Here is a 24,074-nt window from a genome sequence, read left to right as displayed (position 1 = left end):
GAATGTCAAATGCTTATCATTCCTATTTTAATAGTTGTCTTCAAACTGATTAGCTCTCCAGAGCTGCTGTTTTCTTTGAAATATTCTAGGTTTTTTGGGGTCAGGTGCATAATAGTTTTTCTTTTACACCAGTTTGTGTTGTCATTTGTAAGCAGAGGAATACATTTAATAGGAATCGTCTTGTCAGACTGCACAGCAAGTATATATTTCAGTGCAGTCAGCCAGGGATGCATAATGTATTTAGCGCCATCATATTTGGAGAAGTAGACTTTCAAATCAGGATGGATTATCTGTAATCCCATGATTATTGTGATCTCCAGGAATGTAGGATGTTGATTTTCCAAACCTGTTGGCTCGATTTATAAGAATTCTGTAGTGGGGAGTATTTCTTACATCCTGTTTTTCTGATGAATATTTCTCCCTCAGCCATTCTTCTGGAGCTCTAGCTGTCGCATCCCAGCTGATAATCACTCCTGACTAGCCCAGTGCACTATTACCTGCCCCCTACTAAACTGAAGAAATGCCAGCTTTGGGCTGTGGATTTCTGTCTATTTTGCAAAATAACCAGCTTTTGCATTTTTCTCCACAATAAGGTCACTGTTACTTTGAGCCTTCTCTCGATGATACCAAATTGTTGCTTTTAATATCCATAGCTTTGTCTGGTCTAGCCATGCATCTAGACTCAGTTAAGATTTTCTGAAATGGCTCCAGAAGCAGGTTACTAATCTGCCTCCTTCCTGGTAGCAGCCTGGACTCCTCTTGTAATTTATTTATTTATTTTAAAACTTTTCTATACCGTTGTTAAGTTAGATAACCGTCACAACGGTTTACAGCAAGGCACGATAAAAATGTGAGTGGTATAGATTACAAATTAATCATGTGCCATCATAGTGCGGTAACAATTCATTTCAATAAACTATGTGTGTAAATTAAGCTTGTCTGTTGGGAACATATTAAGCGGATTGAATTTAACATTAATGTGCATTTGTAGCTTACAAGTAACAACTTCTAGTTTGGTGCATCCTTATCAATCAACTGCTTTTTTCCTTCTCTCTATCTTTATAAAAAGCTTGTTTAAAAAGCCAGGTTTTCAGATTGGTTTTGAATATTTTGAAATTACTCTGCATCCTTATTTCGAGTGGCATGGTGTTCCATAGCACGGGGCCAGCCAGTGACAGCGCTCTCTCCCTAACTTGCGTGAGGCGTGCTGTTTTTACAGAGGGGACAGTTAGTAGAACCTTATTAGCAGATCTTAGGTTTCTTTGCGGGACATGTACACGCAGTGCAGTGTTAAGCCAGTCAGCTTTTTCCTCGTGGATTAGTTTGTGTATTATGCATAATCCCTTATATTGGATTCTTTGTTCAGTTGGGAGCCAGTGTAAATCAGCTAGCGTTCCTGTAATGTGTTCATTCTATTTTTTCCCAGTCAAAATTCTAGCAGCTGAGTTTTGTAATATTTGTAGTGGCCGAATTGTAGATTGTGGTAGTCCTAAAAGTAGTGAGTTACAGTAGTCTGTACTTGCGAATATCATTGCCTGCAGAACTGTGCGGAAATTGTTTAGCGTTAGTTGAGGTTTTAGTTTTCTCGGGATCATTAGTTTCGCATATCCTTCTTTTATTTTCAATGAGATCACATAGGGGTAGATTTTAAAAGGTTGCGCGTGGGCGTACTTGTGCGCACGCTACCCGGTGCGCACACATGTACGCCCGATTTTATAAGATGCACGTGCATGTTATAAAATCCGGGGTCAGTGCGCACAAGTGGGTGCACAATTGTGCACCTTGCGTGCACTGAGCCCGCTCAGTCGCGCTGCCTTCCTCCGTTCCCTACCTCCCCACCCCACCTTCCCTTCCTTTACCTCCCCCACCCTTTTCCCCCTATCTTTCTTTTTTTCTTTGTTTCCAAACTTACTTCAGCCAACTGCCAGACCGCGATCCCAAGTACAGCGGTAAATGGCCGCTAAGAACAGGCGTTAATTTATCAGCAGCTTTTCTGTACACCTTCCAACTTAATATCCTAGCATATTAAGTAGGAGAAACCAAAAATGTTAAAAAAAAAAAAAGTGCCGGTCCAGCTAGGAGACAGACGTTCAATTTTGACTGCGTCTGTTTTCCAAACCGATGGCTGTCAGCATGTTCGGAAAACTGACACTCGTAAAATTGAGCGTCTGTTTTCTGATCCTGCTGACAGAACCACCTCTCCTGAGCCAAGGAGGCGCTAGGGGCATGTAATCATCCTTAGTGCCTCCTTTTAGTGCAACCCCTCATTTAAATATATGATTACGTGCCCAGGAGAGGTGGCTGGGCATGCGTTGGGAGAGCGGGCACTCAACGCGGAGCAACCCGTTCCACCGCAATCCTTACTGAATCGGCCTGTTAGTGTAGCTGGGTTTAATAAAGGTTTGGCTAAGTTCCTGGAGAAGTCCATAAACTGCTATTAATCAAGTTGACTTAGGGAATAGCCAGTTTGTTACCGGCTTTGGTAGCATGGGTTCTATTTAATGTTTGGGTACTTGCCAGGTACTTGTAACATGGATTGGCCACTGTTGCAAACAGGATACTGCGTTTGGACCCTTGGTCTGACCCAGAATGGCAACTTTTTATTTTCTTATGTTCTTGACTTATCTGCTGCTTTTGACATTGTTGATCACCCCCTACTCCTTGCTACTCTGTCCTTGCTTGGATTTCAGAACTCCGTCGCATCTTGATTCTTTTCTTACCTCTCCCATCACAATTTTAATGGATCCTCTGGTGGATCCTCTCTAGTGCAGCTCACTATCAATTGGTGTGCCTCAGCGCTCTGTCCTGAGGCTTCTTCTCTCTATATACTAATTCCCTCGGTGCGCTGATCTCATCCCATGGCTTTCAGCACCATCTTTATTATGTTGATTCCCAGATTTACCTTTCTACACCAGATGTTTTATCAGGAACCCAGTCCCAAATCTCAACTTTTTTGTCACATTGTTGTTTGAATTTATCTATTTATTTATTGGTTTTTTTATACCGAAGTATTAGTGTTGGCCTTCGCTCCAGTTTACATTTAGAACAACTCGATACATTAAAATAGAGGTGCAGCGTTAACAGGGAGTAACATAAGAACTTTGGGATAACAATATAGTATAATGTAATATATTGATACTATAACAAGTAAAATAGAATACTATAAACGACATGAGAATGTCCCACTGCCACTTTAAACTCAACATGGCCAAAACAAAACTATTTATCTTTCCTACCAAAACCCACTTTCCCTAACATACGGGCCGATGCAGTACAGTGTGCTCCAACGGAGCGCACTGTTAACCCGCCATTGGACACGCGTTTGACGCGCTAGCATTACCCCTTATTCAGTAAGGGCCGAAAACGCGCATCCAATCCCCCGAACCTAATAGCGTCCGCAACATGCAAATGCATGTTGATGGCCCTATTAGGTATTCCCGCACAATTCGGAAAACAAAATGTGCAGCCAAGCCACACATTTTGCTTTCAGAAATTAGCGCCTACCCAAAGGTAGGCGCTAATTTCTTCGGGCACCGGGAAAGTGCACAGAAAAGCAGTAAAAACTGCTTTTCTGTGCACCCTCCGACTTAATATCATGGCGATATTAAGTCTGAAGTTCCGAAGGGTAAAAAGAGTAAAAAAAAAAATAATAATAAAAAAATTTGAAGTCAGCCCACGGCTATCGGGTCGAAAACCGGATGCTCAATTTTGCTGGCGTCCGGTTTCCGAACCCGTGGCTGTCAGCGGGCTCGAGAACCGACACCGGCAAAATTGAGCGTTGGCTGTCAAACCCGCTGCCAGCTGCCGCTCCGGTCCAAAAGGAGGCGCTATGGACGCGCTAGTGTCCCTAGCGCTTCCTTTTGCCTGTTTTTGGTTTTTTTTTTATATTAAGTTTTATAATAACAAAGATAACTTTGCTTAGAAATACAGCAAAAGAATAACACAAGAAAAAATATTCCTCTTGATAAACAATATAGGAAGTAAATTTAACTTTCACATTTTCTCAGAAAATATTGTGGGAGAGAGGTAGAACACTAGAGGAGTAATTAAGTGGAAAACAGCATAATAAAGGCAAGACTCTCTTGTCATACCATCATTAATTCTGCGCGAGATTATCACGGGGTGACCTTCTTGGCATTTACGAATTCCCTCAAATGCTCAGGATTATAAAACACAAACATTTCCAGAATATTTTATTACACATCTTGCTGGATATCTCAAAAGAAATTCTGCCCCCAGTGTACGAGCCTCTGGGCGCATTTTTAAGAAATCTTTCCTGCATAACTGAGTTACTCTAGATAAATCAGGAAGTATACGGATAAGCCCTCCTGGATAGGTAACATTTATGACTTTAAAGTAATGCTTCATAATTAATGCCTTATCATACTCAGAATATAATGAAACAAACAAGACAGGTCTTTCCAGCACTTCAAGACCTGAACTTTCTAAATAATCAGACAAGTTCTCAAAGTCTCCCATATCCCCTATCGGGGATATCTGAATTTGGCTTTGCCTTTGTTTCAAAAACAAGATTTTCTTCGGCGTTGGCATCTGCTCTTCTGAGTTCTTCAAAATTTCCTTTAAGTACCTTTTAAATGTTATCAATAGTAGTTCACAGACTACCTTAGGGAAATTCAAGATCCTTAAATTTAACTGCCGTAAATAATTCTCCACAGTTTCAAGTCTACGCATTGAGACTGCTTGTTCTTTCATAGACGCCACACTTAATTCAGATAGTTGTTTTAACTCATTTTTCACTTGTGCTAAGTCTTTAGTTTGTTCTTTATTCTTACTCTTAACCTGATTTTCCAAAGAAGTTATTTTCAAGGAGTTTTCATCCATTTCACGGGTAGATTCATTAACTACCCTGGTCATCCCCACCATCAAGTCCCAAAGAGACTCATAGTAATTACAGCCGGTCTTTTTACCTGAAGAGGGCTTCTCAAACCTCCTGATACTCCACTTTCTCCCTCTCGCGCTGGTAATCTCTGGAGTATACTCCCGGCAAGCTCTCCATTCTGTGCCGGCCTCTCCGGAGTCGTGGAGGGAGGAGAGAAGCTCCCTTGATCCACTGCCTCGTCGAGACAGCCACCCAGCAGAGACTGAGCTGAGACGTCATCCGCAGGCGACTATGCTTGCACGGCGGGGCTTGGAGAGGTAGCCCTCTGCTGTTCTCGCAGCTCTGGTGGGGTCAATGTTATGTCCCCAGGCGGCGACGGTTCTCCTGTTTCAGTCCCGCCAGCGGGGCTCAAGACCCCCATTTGAGGTAAGGGCGTCGCATACTGCAAGATGATATGCTGTCTGCTTGGAAGTGAGGGCTCGGGCGGAAAGCAGAAAATTTCGGGAGCATCTGAATGTGCGACCGCTCAAGGAGCCATCTTGGATCTCTCTTCCCTTTTGCCTGTTTTTACTGCCGGGCCTCATTTAAATACAGAATTGCGCGCACAGGAGTGACCTGTGCGCGCGCCGGGAGAGCGGGTGCACAGGTCACTCCTGTTCTGTTTTAGAGTTGCAACTGCTGCTCTGTGCAGGTTACCACCCTGCAAAAATGTCACACCAAAATTACCAACCATTATCTCAGTTTTTCATTTCCTTCTTCCAGCCACTATGGATGATCTTTGTTTATCCTCTGCCCCATTGAATTCTGCTCCCATTCTTGCCCTCACCATGGATTTTGGGAAAACATTCCAGGCATCTATGATCCTTTCTGTGAAAAAGTATTTCCTGACATTGGAGGTTCACATCATGACCACTAGTCCTACAGCTTCCTTTCCATCAGAAAAGGTTTGATTCCTGTGCATTATCAATATTTTTCTCTTTGCACTACCTGTCATATTCGGGCATCTCAGCCAGGAGTGCCCGCTAACTTGTGTCAGCTTTGTTTGGAAGCTTAGGGAGAATTATCTTCCTCTGATATCAGTAAGCCTGGTTCTTCTCAGCCAGATATAGGCATGGGTAAAGACTGCTGAGGTGGGGTGCCTGATTTTGGAACTCCCCTAACTGGTTCCTCAGCAAGGGATGGTACCAGTACCTCCTGGATTGGAGGCTTCTACTTTTTCATGGGTAGAGTTTGTCCAGGGAGTGTAATCCTTTCTCCAGGTGCAATCTTCAGTCCTCTGTAATACTCCCAGACCGGAGTCGCAGGTAGGAGACTTGCTGGGACCTACTGTTAAATACCAGAGTACTCCTAGAGCGGCACTCATCTCTGCCACGCAAATGAGTCCCGACTGAATATAATGTCTGCCTGCAGGTTCTCCAGTTCTCTAAAATATAAGTGCCACTTAAATGGGGAATTAAGCCCCTTTACATTAAGAGAAACCACCTGAAAAGAAGCCATTAATAGTGTCAAGGGGCACTGTTGTGAAATTTGAAACCCAAGACTAGCCATACAACCAAGAACAATTGAGAAATGCCCCAGGGCTATTCTAAAAGGAAAAAATAGTGCTATAATCTAGTGGCATGAAAGCTGGGGAAAGGTTCTACCTCTAGCTATGACTATAGGTAAGGTCTGTAGATACATGAAGAAATCACCGCCAAGGAGTAAAAGGATGTGCAAGTCTCCCCACCCACTGTAAACCCACAACCACCCCCCCCCCACCAAGTAAAAGAGATCTGTGGTAACCTCCGTGCAGATCTAACACTCCCATCCCCAGGGAGGAAGAGGAGGTCTTGAGGCAGAGAGCTCTCTCAGGCCTTAAAAAAATAAACTACAGTAAATAATGGGTAGCCGTAAACATTAACAGTATCTAAGATAAACAGAAGTAAAAGACAAGAAAAAAGGGAGTTATATATGTAGCAAATGATGTATAAAACCCTCCAAACACAATGCAACATGACTGAGAAATAATAGCTCAAGGTGATTTCAATAAGCTGGATGACTAGATATTCCATGATTAAGAAAAAATTAAGTTCATTAAGGGGTGGATTTTAAAAGGGTTACGTGCGTAACCCTTTTAGACACCTCCTGTGCACGCCCCGGAATGTGCGTATGTCCCGGGGCTCGAAAAAAGGGGTGGGATGGGGGCGGGGGAGTGGCCAGAGGTCTCCGAAGGCCTGCTAGGCCAGGGGATTGCGCACCTGCACTCGGCCGGCGTGCGCAATCTACACCTGCCCGGAGGCAGGCACAACTTAATAAAGGTAGGGGGGATTTAGGTAGGGCTGGGGGGCGGGTTAGATAGGGGAAGGGAGGGGAAGGTGGGGGGGGGGGGGGGCGCGAAAGGAAAGTTCCCTCCAAGGCTGCTCTGATTTCGGAACGGTCTCTGAGGGAACGGGGAAAGCCATCAGGGCTCCCCTAGGGCTCGGCACACGCAAGGGAGTGCACACTTGTGCACGCCGACCCTGGATTTTATAACATGTGAGCGGCTGCGCGCGCATGTTATAAAATTGGGCATAGATTCGAAAATCTGGCCCCAAGTGTCCTTGATAGTGGTATGAACTCAGAAATTCCTCGAGACGGCTGTTGCGGGTGCCCACTCTGCCACTTTGGAGGCACATCTTTGGAATTTAAGTTTTAATTGGGCTTTGAATGTGGTACTGAGCTGGAGAATCCTTGCTCCTTTAGGACTTATGTTGCTTCAGATATGGAAGGAATCTTGAAAGATACACCGTCCCAAAAGAAAGAAACACCAAAGGGATGCATCCATCTGTATTTAACATTCTCCTTACGCAGAAAGGAAGTAACTTCATGGAGCTCTTGATGGCTCTGCAGTGTGGCATGTGAGAGATCTGCAAATACTGCTATTTCTTGGTCTTCCCAGGCCCATGTGGCCTGCTTCCTTGCTGCAGCTGCCACCTTCTCTTTCATGGTAAAATCATGAAAGCATACAATTATGTCTCTCATTCGGTTGTTATTAGGAGTACTTAGGGCTCTGTGCGCCCTATCAAGTTTTATGTCAAAAGTAGGCTCTCCTGCTCCCGGCTTGTCCACCTCCAGTAAATACTTGCAAAAGCAGCCTACCAGAGAAACACAGTCCTCATTTATAGAGGATTCCTGAAACCCCCTGAACTGGAGATTCTCCTGATGTGCTCTATTCTGCAGATCAGTTAGTTTTTCTTTTATTGCTGCATTTTCTTCCTGGAATTCCACACAGGTTTCCTCTAGGTGCTTGGAGGATACAGCTTGGGCGTCCATGCTGGCATCAAACTAGTCAACTCTATGGGCCATGGTGGTGAGCTCCTCTCTGAGGTCTTCAAACATCCACCTTATCTCAGATTTGTAGTTTTTTAACTCTTTTGAGGCTGCAGAATCAGTCTCTAAATTCTGCACGAGTTGGGGGTCCTCCGATGTAATATTAAAATTGTCATCCAGGTGTGCGGCGTCCAGGAGGTTATCAGAATCTGTGCCATGACAGTCCTCCTCGCTTTCCACAGCTTCACTCCTCTAAGAGAAGTGCCTGACGTTGCTCCTTGTGACCTTTTAGTCTTTCAATTCTAACTCGTCTTCATCCTTTCTCTGATAAATCTGAAAAATAATTTGTCACCTCAGTTTCTCTTTAGAAACCCTTTCTTCCACTTTAGCCATCCTGATTACTTCCCTTCTTTCTTTCAACTTCACTAGGGTATTCTTCCGTTGACCTGTGAAATTCTTTGACCTATGCGGCTGCTTCTGATATTTTCGTTATGTATATTGTGAAGATTGCAATGAGAAGCTCCAATGAAGCTATACTTATGTCATATAGGAAAATTAGTTCTTACCTGTTAATTTTCGTTCCTGTAGTACCACGGATCAGTCCAGACAGTGGGTTGAGCCTCCTTTCCAGCAGGTGGAGACAGACTAAAACTTGAAGGATGCCCTATATCAGGACAGAGCCTATCCTCTAACCCTTCAGTATAACGTTTGTCAAAACATAAAAGAAGAAACCCAAGAATAGGATCAAGCAAGTAACTATAAAGCTCAACGGAGCAAATATAGAATAATATAGAAAAACATAGTATACCTATATGCTCTTGCATCGACTTGGTATAAGAAAACGACCAAGGTTTCCGGTGTAATTGCTCAGTAATCTTGCACAAAGAAAAACTAGGAAAATCTGCAGACCTGCAAGAAAATAAGCTTCGAGAGGACAGAAGACAGACAGGGAAGGGCGTCTGGACTGATCCATGGTACTACAGGAACGAAAATTAACAGGTAAGAACTAATTTTCCTTTCCTGTACGTACCGGGATCAATCCAGACAGTGGGATGTACCAAAGCTTCCCTAAACAGGGTGGGATCGAAACAGTCCCACTCGAAGCACTTGCCGCCCAAAGGAACCGAACACCGGAGCGTGTACATCCAGACGGTAGTGCAGAGACGTCCAAGTGGCGGCCCTGCAAATCTCCTGTGGAGAGACAGATTGACTCTCCGCCCAAGAAGTAGCCTGATAACGCAGAGAATGGGCCTTCAGACCCTCAGGAAGCGGACGACCTTGACAAAGATATGCCGAGGAAATGGCTTCCTTCAACCACTGCGCAATTGTGGTCTTAGAAACCTGTTTACCGCGGTTGGGACCACGCCAAAGGACGAAGAGATGGTCTAATACCTGGAAGTCATTGGTGACCTGGAGATAGCGAAGCAAGACACTTTTTACATCTAGCCGACTGAGGTCGCCACCCGCCATACCCGCAATCTCCTCCGGAGAGAACGCTGAGAGTTCGACCGACTGGTTGACATGAAAAGCGGAGACAACCTTAGGCAAGAAGAAAGGAACCGTCCTGAGAGAAACCCTGGAATCCGAGAAACGCAAGAAGGGCTCCCGACTGGATAGCGCCTGAAGCTCGGAAATGCGGCAAGTAGAGGAAAATAGAGACCAGAAAGACAGCTTTGAGAGTAAGATCCTTGAGCGTAGCGTGGCGAAGAGGCTCAAAGGGAGCTGCACAGAGAGCACGAAGGACCAGGTTGAGACTCCACGACGGACACGTGGCCCGAGAGGGAGGGCGGAGGTGTCCGACGCCCCTCAGAAAACGAATCACATCCGGGTGAGCCGCTAAGGCATGACCGTCCACCCGACCCAGGAGAGAGCCGAGCGCAGAGACTTGAACGCGTAGAGAACTGAAGGAGAGGCCCTTAGAGAGACCCTTCTGAAGACAAGAAAGAACCAAAGGGATCGAGGCGGAGCGCGCCGGGACACCGCCTCCGTACACGCAGACTCAAAAACCTTCCAGATGCGCACATAGGCCAGAGAAGTTGACTGCTTCCGGGTTCGCAGTCGGGTAGAGATGACCTCCTCCCTATCACCTTTGCGCCTCAGGCGACGCCGTTCAAAAGCCAGGGCGCTAGACAGAAGCGATCGGCCTGGTCGAAAAATACAGGACCCTGCTGGAGGAGACTAGGAAAATGACGGAGGCGCAGGGGCCCGTCCACCGCTAGATTGATGAGATCCACGAACCACGGCCTTCGCGGCCACTCGGGAGCGACGAGAATAACCGGACCCCGGTGGAGCTCGATTCTCCTGAGGATTTTCCCCACCAGAGGCCATGGGGGAAACACGTACAGAAGGACGTCCGCTGGCCACGGCAGAGCATCCACGCCCTCTGCGCCGTGCTCCCTCCAGCGGCTGAAGAACCAATTGGCCTTGGCATTGCGCAGAGTCGCCATGAGATCGAGGTGAGGGGGACCCCACCTGTCCACTATCAGAGCCATGGCCGCATCAGAGAGTTCCCACTCTCCCGGATCGAGCGACTGCCATCTGAGGAAGTTGGCTTGAACATTGTCTTTGCCTGCGAAAAAAGAAAGAGATCCGGCAGTTCCCTGACTAGCTCGAAAGCGTACCTGTCTTTGATAATGGCGAGGACCCACTGATCCGACGTGATCTTGACCCATTCCTCGAAGAACAGGCGGCCGCCGAGGTAAGGGACCGAGGAATGGGTCAGCTGAACTTCATTGCGTGGCACGTTTGGTGGTGGCACGCATGGGCTGGTCCTCGCGAAAGGGCAGTCGGCCACGAAAGGACTGCGACCAGGACTGAGCACAAGCAGACCCCCTCGCAGAACCGCCCCGCCCCCAAGAAGTGAAGCGACGCTGGCCCCTGCAGCGAGAGCGGGAGGACGTGAAGGATCGGGAAGACTTAGGGCGGTCCTCTGGAAGCTTATGGACCTTGTTGTCAGCCAAGGAGTCCATAAGCTTCTAGAGATCCTCGCCAAAGAGCATCTTACCTTTGAAGGGCAGCGTGCCCAGCCGAGTCTTCGAGGACTGATCAGCCGACCAGTGACGTAGCCAAAGGAGCCTCCGGGCAGCGACTGCCGAAACCATCGCCTTCGCCTGCACACGGACCAGATCGTAGAGGGCGTCCGATACGTAGGCGGTTACCACCTCCAGACGTTCGGCTTGTTCTGCCTCACCTGGCGGAAGATCCCGGGCGCAGAGTAACTGTTGAACCCACTAAAGGCCCGCCCGCATCATGAGGCTGCTATAGCAAGACGCTCGGAGCCCGAGGGCCAGAACGTCGAAGATGCGCTTCAGGTGAGCCTCCAACTTACGATCTTGTGGATCCTTCAAAGCCGTGGAACCTTCCACCGGGATCGTGGTGTGCTTGGCCACCGCAGAGACATAGGAATCTACCGAGGGATATCGCAGCAGCTCCAAGCCCTCTTCCGGGAGGGGATAGAGCTTATCCATTGCACGCCCCACCCGGAGCGAACCCTCAGGAGCCTCCCATTCCCGAAGGATAAGGAGCTTGAGCATGGGGTGGAAGGGAAAGGCCGAGCCCGGAGCCCCCCCAGAACCGGGTTCATATCCTTAGGGAGCGAGGCCATGAGATTATCCACGGAGGGCCTTTCCAGACCCAGCTCCTGCAACACAAAGGGAAGGAGGGGCTCTAATTCCTCCTTACGAAAAAAACGAAGGGCTCTGGGGTCATCCCCCTCTGGGGGCGGGGGCATCCGCCGAATCAGAGGAAGCAGCGGGGTCCGAGGACCTGGGAGACACCGGGGGGGGGGGGCACCCCGGGACCATCCGAACTGGTCCTTGGGGCTCCGCAGCCGGTCCAACTGTCAACGGCGCTGAGCGAGGGATTTTTGGGGGGGGGGGGGCTTTCGTCCTGCTCATGCAAGCTAGCTAAGTAAGATTTGTGCATGAGGAGGACGAAATCCGCTGGATTACGTCCTCACCCTGGATTTGCCGGGAGGGGGGGGCGAGGGAAGGTCAGGACCCCCCTCCTGGGAACCCGCGGGGGCCAAATTGGGGGTTAAATCAAAAAAATCTGGCCCTCCAGCCCCAGGGAGCACTGAAATCGGCCCCGATGAAAAATCCAAGATGGCGGCCGTTCCCGGGCTCTGCCGACCCGGGAAAGGCCTGGCCATGCCGGGAGGAGTGGAGCCCCGGGCTAAATTTGCTTGTCCTGCCGAGGAGGGCCCTTCCCCACCCGCCAGGCAAGCATTGCAGAGGCCCTGACGTGAAAAACGCGAAGAAGGCAGCCCACAAGAAAGGCAGGCTGCCTGCCGGGACATAGCTAAGCCACGGCTGAAGAAAAAAAAGCTGAAAAGAAAGCTTGATTGACAGCCTGCACAGCAGGAGAGAGCAGGAGGGAAACCTGCTGCCTTCTGCTTGTCTGGCTGCCGGTTCTAGGCCTACTCTGACCAGAAAAAAAGGAAAAAAGCTGGTCAACTGCTGCCAATAAGTTAGAGGTAGGCGAGTACCTGCAACTTATTTAAAGTTTGAAACTAATGTTTTTTTTTACTGAGCACAGCAGCGGGTTCAAAACCCTCTCGGCAGCCAGATTTGGGGGGGAGGGAACGAGGCCCAGAGAGTGTCGGTCCCCACACCTGGAAGCATCCACGGACTCAGGCTATGCAGGGAACCCCCTCCTGCAAAAGGGGCAAAGCCCCCCTGAGCCGGGCGAGAGCTGGGAGACGGCACCGTCTCCCACACAGAAAAAAATCACTAAAAAGGCAAAATTCCCTTCTAGTTTTTTTTTTTTGTTTTTTTTTTTACAAGAAATACTTGCTTGAGCCTAGCAAAAGAAAGAAGAAAAAGGCTGACTAGCCTACAGTAGAGAACCAAAGGGGAGATGCTGCACCTGCTGGAGACAGACGAATACTGAACATAGAAATGACGGCAGAAGAAGACCAATCGGCCCATCCAGTCTGCCCAGCAAGCTTCACACTTCTTTTTTCTCATACTTATCTGTTTCTCTTGGCTCTTAGTAACCTTTGGTTCCATTTCCCTTTCACCCCCACCATTAATGTAGAGAGCAGTGATGAAGCTGCATCCAAGTGAAATATCAAGCTTGATTAGTTAGGGGTAGTAACCGCCGCAATAAGCAAGCTATACCCATACTTATTTGTTTACCCAGACTATGTTATTCAGCCCTTATTGGTTGTTTTTCTTCTCCCCTGCCGTTGAAGCAGAGAGCTATGCTGGATATGCATTGAAAGCCACATTAACTAACAACAAATATTGAATAAGCCTAATAATTGGTAATACATATAGCCTTTGAACTCTCTGTTAATTTTACATACTCTTACCCTCCCCTGGGTTTTGTTTTGTTTTTTTTTTAATTTGGAGATGGCAGCCCTCCATCCTTCTGCTCCGTGAAGGTGGAACACCAACCACTGGCCACTGGCATCCCGCTCCGTGAATGCCTCTGTGGCTACTGCCGCTCCGTGCAGTGTTTTGCTGCCTCCTCTTTATACACGTCCTCTAGACCTGATGGACCTTATCTGTTACTCTTGACTCTTAGTAACCTTTTGATTCTATTTCCCTTCTACCCCCACCATTAATGAAGAGAAGGGGTAGAGGATAGGCTCTGTCCTGATATAGGGCATCCTTCAAGTTTTAGTCTGTCTCCACCTGCTGGAAAGGAGGCTCAACCCACTGTCTGGACTGATCCGGGTACGTACAGGAATTTTCTATTCTTTTTTTTTTAATTTACTTATTAATTTTCAAAAAATGTTTTTAAGACAAAATCTTGAAAGGAAATAGAACTAGTTACAAGTAATAATTAAAGAAACAATATACAATATTCATTTAGTATTTAAAACCAGCTCCATTAATCCATATTCAGGATCCACCTCTTTGTCGTAATTTTATTGGAGCAGTGTGCATGGATGGGTGTGGAGTTGACAGTGGTTTGGTGGATGGAGCAGTGGTATGGGGATACAATTACTTGGTTAATTGTTGGGAAAGTTGGGCTGCAAACAAATTTGTTGCTTCTGGAATAGGAAGGTGGGGTTAGCCGCCCCCACCCCACTTCAGAAGGTTTTCCCACTTGAAGGGTAAGTGGTTGGAATTTAGTGAGGGGTTTGGCTCTGGGTGAGGAAAAGGGAGAGGGGGGAGGTATGGGAGTTTATATTTTCTTTATTGGCACTGAAATCACAATTTGGAAGAAAAAGGCATATTTATGTTAGGTTAGTAAGATGCACAACGCATAAGGTTCACATCCTAATCTGTGGATTTGCAGGTGTGGATGAAAGGTTTAAATTTAGGTACTTCCATGAAAAAGTATGACGTTATATGGATTGGCGAATATAAATATGTTCATCCTAGCTTTTATTGTGAAGTCAGTTTAAATAAGGTGTCATCAATTGTCTGTCTTTGAATGTACAGGGATTATCTTCTCCAATTGAGAGTGTATTTTGCAGTTACCCAGAAGGAATAAAGCACAAATACTCCTCTTACAGGAAACTCACCCCACTAACGTAGAACATGAAAAGTTTAGGAGTGGATGGGTGGGGTCAGTCTCTTCTCACAGTTCATGTAGCCAGAGAGTTTGTATTCTTATAGACAAATCTCCTGTTCACAGTTAACAAGTCCTGTTTTCCTGGACTGCACATTGGACTCTTAATTTTACTTTTGTTAATGTTTACAAACCTAATGTGGGCCAGGTTGAATTTTTTAAAGGACATTCATCTATCAGCTGTTACTTTTGGATTTAAATCACTGTACATTAGAGGAGACTGGAATGTGTGTTCGGATCCATCGCTAGATAAAACATCCTCTTTGAGGTCTATTATATATATATATATATATATATATATGGAATGATTATTCTCTCTGTTCCCAGGAGCAGGTTCTCAGTTGCGATATTTTGTCTAGCACTATATCTGACTATCGCTCAGTGCAATTATGTATTCAGTTTACAGGTGGTAGCGCTGGGGCCTTTTCGTGGAGGTTAAATACCTCGGTGGGCAATAATCAGTTTCAGAGACTGGCACAGAATGCTATCACATTTATAGTGCATTAATCTCAAGCACGATTATGAGCCAACACTATAGTGGGAGGCATTTAAGGCTTTTTTGAGGGGTAAAATAATTAGCTATGCTCGCATCCTTCAAAGGGAATAGAAAAAAAGGTGATGATCTCATAGTTAAAATATATGCACTTGAAACTCTGCATAAGCAAAATTGCTCTCCTTGTATTTTGAAGGAGTTAGAGGAGACTCTGAGGGAACTTCAGTCTCTGGAGTTGGGTAGAGAAAACCCTGAAATATACGTGGCTTAAATTTTTCTCGTCGATAGCAGGGCTGAATTTAGCCATGCTGTTGATGGGGACTGTCTATCAAGGACAAGGAGGTGAAGCTTTACCGAAGCTTAGTGCAGAGCTTTGCTCTGTGGCTGCACGTGTGTTCCCGCACAGGAAGACAAATTCTCCTCAGTCTGTTTTTTCCGTGCACGGGATCACACGCGGAGCACCTAGTCTCTTCAGACAATTAAAAAAAAACATATCAGGGAAAAACATGCCTCGTCCATCAGGGTTCAAACCCTGCTCCTGTGGCAAAGTAATGTCCGTGACAGACGGACATTCCTTATGTTATGTGTGTCTGGGCTCAGACCACAAACAGGACCAATGTTTACACTGCGGCGAAATGTCACCTAGAGCCCAACGTCAAGGGGGCTGAAAAAATGGAAAGGCTTCGAGGCACCAGCGGCTCATATCTCCCCCCTTCGGAGGTGCATTCGTCGCCAGGGCCTATATCTAAACAGGCCGCCCCGGGAAAACGAGTGACCTTGGTGAGGCCATCTATTGAGCACAGGCCCAGACAAACAAAAACGACGCCAACATGACCGACCCTCGCCGCCAAATAAAGAGCGGTCAGGTAGGACCAGGCCAACATCAGACTCCGCAAAATCGCCAAATTTAGCGCCCCCTGAAACAGGGGGCGCAAGAACAGTCGGCCCAACAAGCATCGAAGCATGCGTCGCAATTGGCTCAACAAAATCAACCAACGCATTTGACGCTGGTACACTCAGCAGCGAAGCAAACTTCATCGACGCCAATGCAACCAGCGCCAAACGACTCATTATGATGCCGATGCAGTTGACACCGGAGTACCAGAAGAAGGTGCATCGTATTCCCAGCTCGACGCATCCGATGCAAATCGACGCAGACGACGCATGAACATAAAAAAATCGATGCATAAATCATCCCATGCGCCACAAACTCTGATACCACAGGTGTATCCCAAGAAGCATCAACCACAAGAGGAGCAGATAGTGGAACCATCGACACCACATCCTGGACCTTCCTCTATGCCTTCATCAATACATTCTCATAAGCATACCGAGCAACCATATAAAAGAAAATCCAAACACAATGTTAGTGAGGACAATCTATCACTTTTGCCAAAAGGGTTTCCTACTCCCACATATCCAGTTCACCCGGATAGGGGCCCCAAAAGAAGAAGACACTACGATGGCATGAGAAAGCATCACGGTCTCTCTCCTCATCATCTTCATCAGAGTGTATTCGGATCTGTCCTTGGCATCCCGAGGACGTAACCTATCTGAACCTCAACAACTCCCACCACCTGGCGATGAAGGTTTACCGAACATTCCTCCACTTCCCCCTGACTTAACACAACAGGCAATTGCTCAGATATCTTCGGCTCTCACAGGTTTATTTGCCTCTATTCAAAATTTACAAATACCACAACCGCCATTACCCAATCTGGAGACACCGAGTGCACCACCAAGTTTACCTCCAGCCGTGCCTCACCTCCCACCTATGTCTCCACCAAGACATTCTAATCCACCTCCAAACCCACAACCTCAAGATTTAACGGAACCATTTCCGCATCCTGTTTCACAGCCTATCTCCCCTGATGATTCCACCGGTTATCCATCCTACCCCACAGAAGAACCATACTCCCCCCCCCCCCCACCCCACCGAGGACCTTTCCTATCCCAAATTCCTTGATAAAGTGGGAACAACTTTAAATCTGGACATGCAAAAGGTGCCAGACCCGACAATGGAGACAGCAAAATTGCTTACCTTGTAATAGGTGTTATCCCAGGACAGCAGGATGTAGTCCTCACATATGGGTGACATCATCAGATGGAGCCCTGATACAGAAAACTTGTCAAAAGTTTCTAGAAACATTTGGCTGGCACACTGAGCATGCCATGATATTCTCAGCCACAGGGGTCTCCCTTCAGTCTCGTTTGTAGCAGTATGCGTGAGCTAAAAAAATAAAAACGTATCTGACCCAACTCTGTGGGGTGGCGGGTGGGTTCTGTGAGGACTACATCCTGCTGTCCTGGGATAATACCTATTACAAGGTAAGCAATTTTGCTTTATCCCAGGACAAGCAGGATGATAGTCCTCACATATGGGTGATTAGCAAGCTACAGGCCGAGTCATTCTTACATTATACTAACAGCATACAACTTGTGCAACAAGCACAACAACTGTTGTACTGTTGGAAAAAATAAGGCAGCCTGAAATCACAGAAGGATGGATGTAGAAAGAGTTGGTGTTATACTGGAAATAAGTTCTTTAAGACAGAGTGTTGAAGGCTGAATCTTGTCGTCCTTCTTTGTCCAAACAATAATGAGCTGCAAAAGTGTGAAGGGAACTCCATTTTGCAGCTTTATATATGTCAAGAATGGGTACTGAACGATAGTGTGTTACTGCTGTAGACATAGCCCTTACTGAATGTGCTTTTTCTCACCCCTGGAGAGGAATTTTTGCTTTTTCATAACAGAATTCGATACAGTCTGCTAGCCAGTTGGAGAGAGTCTGTTTTCCTACCGCAACTCCTGGTTTATTTTTGTCAAAAGAAACAAGAGTTGGGTGGATTTCCTATAGACCGCCGTCTGTTGTGCAAGATTCTCTCTCCCTGGTGAGAGTGAGGTCTTGGAAAGAAAGTAGGCAAGACTATTGACTGATTGATGTGAAAATCCGTTACTACTTTTGGTAGGAATTTGGGGTGAGTGCGAAGGACTACTCTGTCATGCAGGAACCTTGAGAAGGGTGAGTATGTGACGAGAGGTTGCAACTCACTGACCCTCCTAGCCGATGTAATGGCTAGTAAGAAAAATACTTTCCATGTAAGAAATTTTTCATCACAGGAATGTAGAGGCTCGAACGGTGACCGCATGAGTCTCGTAAGTATTATATTTAGGTCCCATTCAGTGACCGGTGGTCAAATGGGAGGCTTAAGGTGAAGTAAGCCTCTCAAACTGAATTACTAAGGGGTTGCGCTGTTATTGGTACATCCCCTATTCCCTTGTGATATGCCGCTATGGCACTTAGGTGTACCCTTACAGAGGATATCTGGAGACCAGAATCCAAAAGGTGGCATAAGTAATCTAGTAAAGAAGGAGTGGGGCAAGAGAAAGGGTCAAAACCTTTGTGTGCACCACTTGGTAAATCTAGACCACTTAAAGTGGTAAGATTTACGTGTGGAAGGCTTTTGTGAAGCTATGAGAACTTTAGAGACTTGTGTTGAAAGATTAAGTGGTTGCAGAATTAAGCTTTCAACATCCAAGCTGTCAGGGCAAGAGTTGTCAGGTTGGGATGACACAACTTGCCCTGATTGAGTTACGAGAGTGGGTGCTGAGCCCAGGCGAATTGGCTCTCTGATTGAGAGGTTGAGGAGTATGGGAAACCATACTTTGAGGCCAGTACGGGGTTATGAGGATCATAGTTCCTCTGTCCTGTTGTAGCTTCATGAGAGTTTTGGCTATGAGCGGGATTGTAGGATACGCATATAGAAGTCCAGTGTTCCAGGGGCGAGCAAAGGCGTCCCTGGGGAATGCTTGTCGACGACCGTGGAGGGAGCAGAACCTTTCCACTTTGTGGTTCAGTTTGGACGCAGAGAGGTCTATGGTTGGGCGATCCCAGCGTTGAAAGATTTTGCTCGCTATACATGGATCCAGAGACCATTTGTGGGGATGGAAATGTTGACTGCGATCGTCCGCTAGGACGTTTGTATGCCCGCCCGATAAGTTGATCGGAGATGCATGGAGTGCTGTAGAGCCCAAGCCCAAATCTGCAACGCTTCTTGGCAGAGCAGATAAGAGCCTGTGCCTCCCTGTTTGTTTATGTACCACATTGCTACTGTGTTGTCAGTTTGTATCAGCAGAGTCTTGTTTGAGAGGCAGTCTTTGAAGGCATAAAGGGCATATCGCATCGCTCGAAGTTCTAAGTTTATCTGACACTTCATTTCGAGCGTAGTCCTCGTCCCTTGTGTTTGAAGATTGTTGACATGAGCTCCCCATACCAAGTTGGAGGCATCTGTGGTCAGGATGACTTGTGGAGTTGACTGTTGGAATGGGAGACCAGCTTTCAATGCAGTTTGATTTGTCCACCAGTGGAGTGATAGGCGTAACTGATGGGTAATTTGAATTGTGTACGACAGTAGTTGGAAAGCTTGGAGCCATTGAGATTTCAAAGTCCATTGAATTCTTCTCATGGCTAATTTCGCCATAGGGGTAACATGTACTGTTGAGGCCATGTGTCCTAGTAGCACTTGAAGTTGATGGGCAGATGTGAACTGGTATTGGGTTATAGAGTTCCCAAATGTGCTAGATTGTTGGCACTGTCATTTGGAAGAAAAGCTTTCGCCACTGTGGTGTCTAGGTCTGCTCCGATGAATGTGAGGAGTTGAGACGGGTCGATGTGGGATTTTTGGTAGTTGATGAGAAATCCCAGGGAGTGTAATAGTATTATCGTGCGTTTTAGGGCAGACAGAGCTCCCTGCCTGGATGGACTTCTGCTTAGCCAATCGTTTAGGTATGGAAAAACATGAATGCTGTGTTTTCTTAGATGTGCAGCAACCACTGCTAGACATTTTGTGAATACTCGAGGAGCAGAGGCAAGTCCGAATGGTAGGACTCTACGATTCCTAGTAAGAAGAAATCATTACCAGTATAAATACTTGCGATGTTGTGTGGAAATTGGTATGTGTGCATAAGCGTCTTGAAGATCTAGAGAACAGAGCCAATCTCCCCGTTGAAGCAATGGAAGGATGGTTCCCAGAGATACCATCCGAAATTTTTCTTTGTGAAGAAATTTGTTGAGATTGCGGAGGTTTAAGATAGGTGGCCTTCACCCTGTTTTCTTTGGAATTAGGAAATAGCGGGAGAAGAACCCTTTTCCTTGTTGAGACCAGGGAACTAGTTCGATAGCCCTGGCAGTCAGCAAAGTAGAGAGTTCTACTTGGAGTTGAGGTGTGATGACCATGTTTGTCCAAAGTGGAATGGGTGGAGAATGCGGGGGTATTGTTTTGAACTTTAGATGGTATCCCCGATTTAGTATGGCTAATACCCACTGTCCTTTGTAATAAGACTCCACTGGTGTTTGAAATGATGGAATCGACCTTCTACTGGTATGTGGGGTATAGGGTTGATGGAAAGACCTCTGTTCTCTTGATTGACTTAAAAAACCCGCTGCTGGACCAGTTTGTGGTGGTGGTGTGGTTGGGTTTTTTGGTGCTTTGGTTGGCGTGCACGTCCTCTTTGTGGTGGACGGTATGAACGCACTGAAGCAGCAGGTGGGTAATATCTTCCAGGTCTATAGAAGGGTCTCCTGGTATCCCTTCTAATTGATTTTCTTAGGGAGGATAGCTGATCTGATGGTAGTTTGGAGAGTTGGCGGAGTGTCTCATGGTGATCTGTTAACTGAGAGATGGTAGCCTGAATCTTTTCTCTGAAGAGATTCTCTCCAGTACAAGGGAGATCTGCCAGTCTTTCCTGGACTTCTTGTCTGAGGTCCGAGGCCTTAAGCCAAGCTCACCTCTTTGCATTAATTGCTGATAGGCAAGTAGATGTTTCAAAAGCATCATAAGCTGCCCGTACCTCGTGTTTGCCAGATTCAAGCCCCCTTGCAATTAGTGTGTTCAAAGCCAGTTGTTGCTGCTGAGGGAGATCTGCTGCAATACCTTGAACTTGCTTCCAGAAGTTTCTTTGGTACTGTGTCATATAAAGCTGGTACGCCGCAATACGAGATACCAGCATGGATCCCTGAAAAACCTTTCTTCCTAAGGTATCTAAGAACTTTTGTTCTTTTCCTGGTGGGACAGAAGAATGTGGCTTCTGTTTCCTGGCTTTTTTCTGAGCTGATTCAACGACTACAGCGTGATGTCAGTTGGGGCTTTTGGAAACCTGGCGCATGTTGCACCAGGTATGTGGCATCTGTTCTTCTATTTACAGCTTGTACTGAACATGGATGTTCTCACATCCTTTGCTGGAGTTCTAACAGGACTTCATGGATTGGTATTGCCATTACCTCCTTTGGTGCATCAACGAATTGAAGGACTTCTAGGGCCTTGTGTTGTGTGTCCTCCTCCGTCAGTAATTCAAAAGGAATTGTGTCCGCCATTTCTTTAATGAAGTTTGTAAATGACAAATCTTCAGGAGGGGACTTTCTTCTCTCTTCTGGTGGAGAAGGCTCAGACTGTAATTGTTCTGACTCAGTATCAGTATCCACATCCTTCCAGGGAGTATACTGAGGATAAGGTGATTCAGGATCATCTGGTTGTAGAAGATGTTTTGTCTTAAAAGCAGATTTTGATGGAATCTGCTTTGGCAGCATAGGAGGTAATGAAGGCATCGATGGAGAATAGATGGGTCTCGAAGGCATCTATGTCAACCGATGTCGGGTATCACCCGATGGACCGGGACGCATTGGCATAGAGGGATCTTTTACTGGCATAGATGGCGGTGAAGGCACAATGGCCCTGGGACAGAATCCGAGTCCCTATCATCTTCCTCCGATGAGCCTGGGATCGGAACGGAAGGAGTCACCGGTGGATGCGCAGTCATCGATGGAGTCGATGGTTGCACCGGAGGCATCGGCCTCGGTGGAGGAAATACACTGGTCAAGTCGTTGATTTTGTTCAGCAAAGGCTGAAATATTGACGGATCTGATGTCGATGCCGGTGTTGGTATCAGTACCGGTGGTACGGAAGGAGGCTGGAAGTTTCGAAAAGACTGAAGAGGGACCTCGCCTGGACAGTGGCATGCTGAGCCTGTTCTGTGTGCCAATCAAAGCGTCTAGACACTTTGACAAAAGGTTTCGGCGCTGGGCTCTATCTGATAATATTACCCGTCTGTGAGGACTATGATCCTGCTTGGCCTAGGCGAAGGTTACCAAATACCAACATAATTTTCTAGATATGTTCATACACAAAGTGATCCTTCTCTATGGACACAAGTAATTTATAACTGAGTGGTCAGGTCACTGGGAATAGACTAAACAGTCTTAAATTATCACTGATCAAACTATATATTTTTTTAAACACTTTATAGCATGCATTTAAAAAAAAAACAAAACAGGTTTTATAACATTGATATCTGCTCAACCTGACACTGATGCCCATGTTTTGGGTATATGACTCTGCAGAGGGGGAATGCAGGATCACCTGCACCACATTAATGGATTCAGTCTGTGCCGATTTTTCTGATGTAGAGAGCCATGTACGCAAAACACTGGCACTACAGGTGGGTGCAGTAGATACCTACATGATACAAAAGCTATGTTTTAAATGCATACTATAAAATATTGTAAAAAATGATTTTGGGGATCAATGATTATATTTTAAGATGCTGTTTGGTGCATGGCAAGTGACCACTCGCTATTCAATGTTAAGAACTTGTTTTGTATATGAAAAACAATCCTATTTCTTTGCTGTGCATAAACATTTATGTATAAATCTTACTTTATAACAAAAGAACAATGTCACAGGTCATCAAAATTAATGCAAGAAATCGCATAAATTGCTTCTGCCACACTTCAGAGATCTGTAACTGAAGACAAAATATTTAGCATGCAATAGTATTTTACATCTGGACATTTTTCCATTAGAGACCTTTAAAAATCTTCATGTGATAGCTGGGAGTCTCAAACTGTGTTTCTTTAGCTTGATTACTTCATAAGGCATGTTTCTAACAGCTGGGAGATCACCACTTCACAACTTTTAATAAAAGATATCACACTAATTATAAGTAGCAAACAATATAGAAGATAAGGCAGTGGCTCAGCATCATAACTGAAGGTTGCCATCAAACCTCATACTGCTCTACTTGAATCCATCACTTCATATTTAGCTTGAACTTTAATACCAATGTATTTTCAGTCCTAGAAAAATTTTAAAATACTAGTCTAGACGTTTTAGATGTCATTTATTATTGATGTGCAGAATTCAAATATGGCAAACAAGCTGATTCACTGGTAAGCACATTTCTGGGAACATTGTTTCCTCCACAATCTTCAGTGAAACAAGTAGATTTTAATAAGCTGAACATAAATATGCATTTATGTCTGTATCATGTACTGTTTGCCAGAAAAGTGAGATATACATTAAGCATTGTTACATGGCTATAGCGGCATAAACTATAATGGCAATGTTGGCACCAGAAAACAAAACTAAAAATGTTTTGCCACAGATTTTAGATTGTAATCACTGTCAGAAGTTCGCGAATGAGAATCCAACAATAGTCACCCAACATGGAGGGGGTTCTACTTGCCTTGATACACTTTCTCCATGGTGACAATGTCTTGATGAAATCTTTCACCATGTTTGTCACTCACAGCGCCAAGGTTGTCTGGGAGGAAGTCCAAGTGGGAATGAAGAAAATGTATCTTCAATGACATGTTGCACTTCATCAATTTGTATGCCTGAAACAGATTTTCAACCTGTTTAACATTTCCTTCCTCAGGAAATGTTATGCTAACAACTGCCTAAGATAAATCTCCAGCCGAATTCAGCAACCTTATGTTAACCTTTATATGTCTCGCTACTTAATTGTTTTTCTGACTATTTTCAGTACTCTCCAGTTGTATTAGTTTGAAATCTTTCCTTTCTTCCAAAGCCCATGTTTATGCTCCCTGTTTAATGTAACTTTACCTTCTATATAGTTAATTTGTTTCGCCTA

The 24,074-nt window shown here is 45.7% G+C and overlaps 1 long non-coding RNA gene across 1 annotated transcript in view; it reads right to left on the bottom strand.

The window, feature by feature from the left end:
- LOC115090253 overlaps window positions 1-24,074 on the bottom strand; it is a 26,627-nt gene extending 2,553 nt beyond the window's left edge. The window contains exon 1 of the long non-coding RNA XR_003856354.1: window positions 22,859-24,074. This is a non-coding gene — a long non-coding RNA (uncharacterized LOC115090253). The remainder of the gene's footprint in view (window positions 1-22,858) is intronic.

This window comes from Rhinatrema bivittatum, chromosome 1 (genome assembly GCF_901001135.1).
Source record: "Rhinatrema bivittatum chromosome 1, aRhiBiv1.1, whole genome shotgun sequence".
Taxonomy (NCBI): Eukaryota; Metazoa; Chordata; class Amphibia; order Gymnophiona; family Rhinatrematidae; genus Rhinatrema; species Rhinatrema bivittatum.
This window is presented reverse-complemented; position numbering and strand designations above follow the sequence as displayed.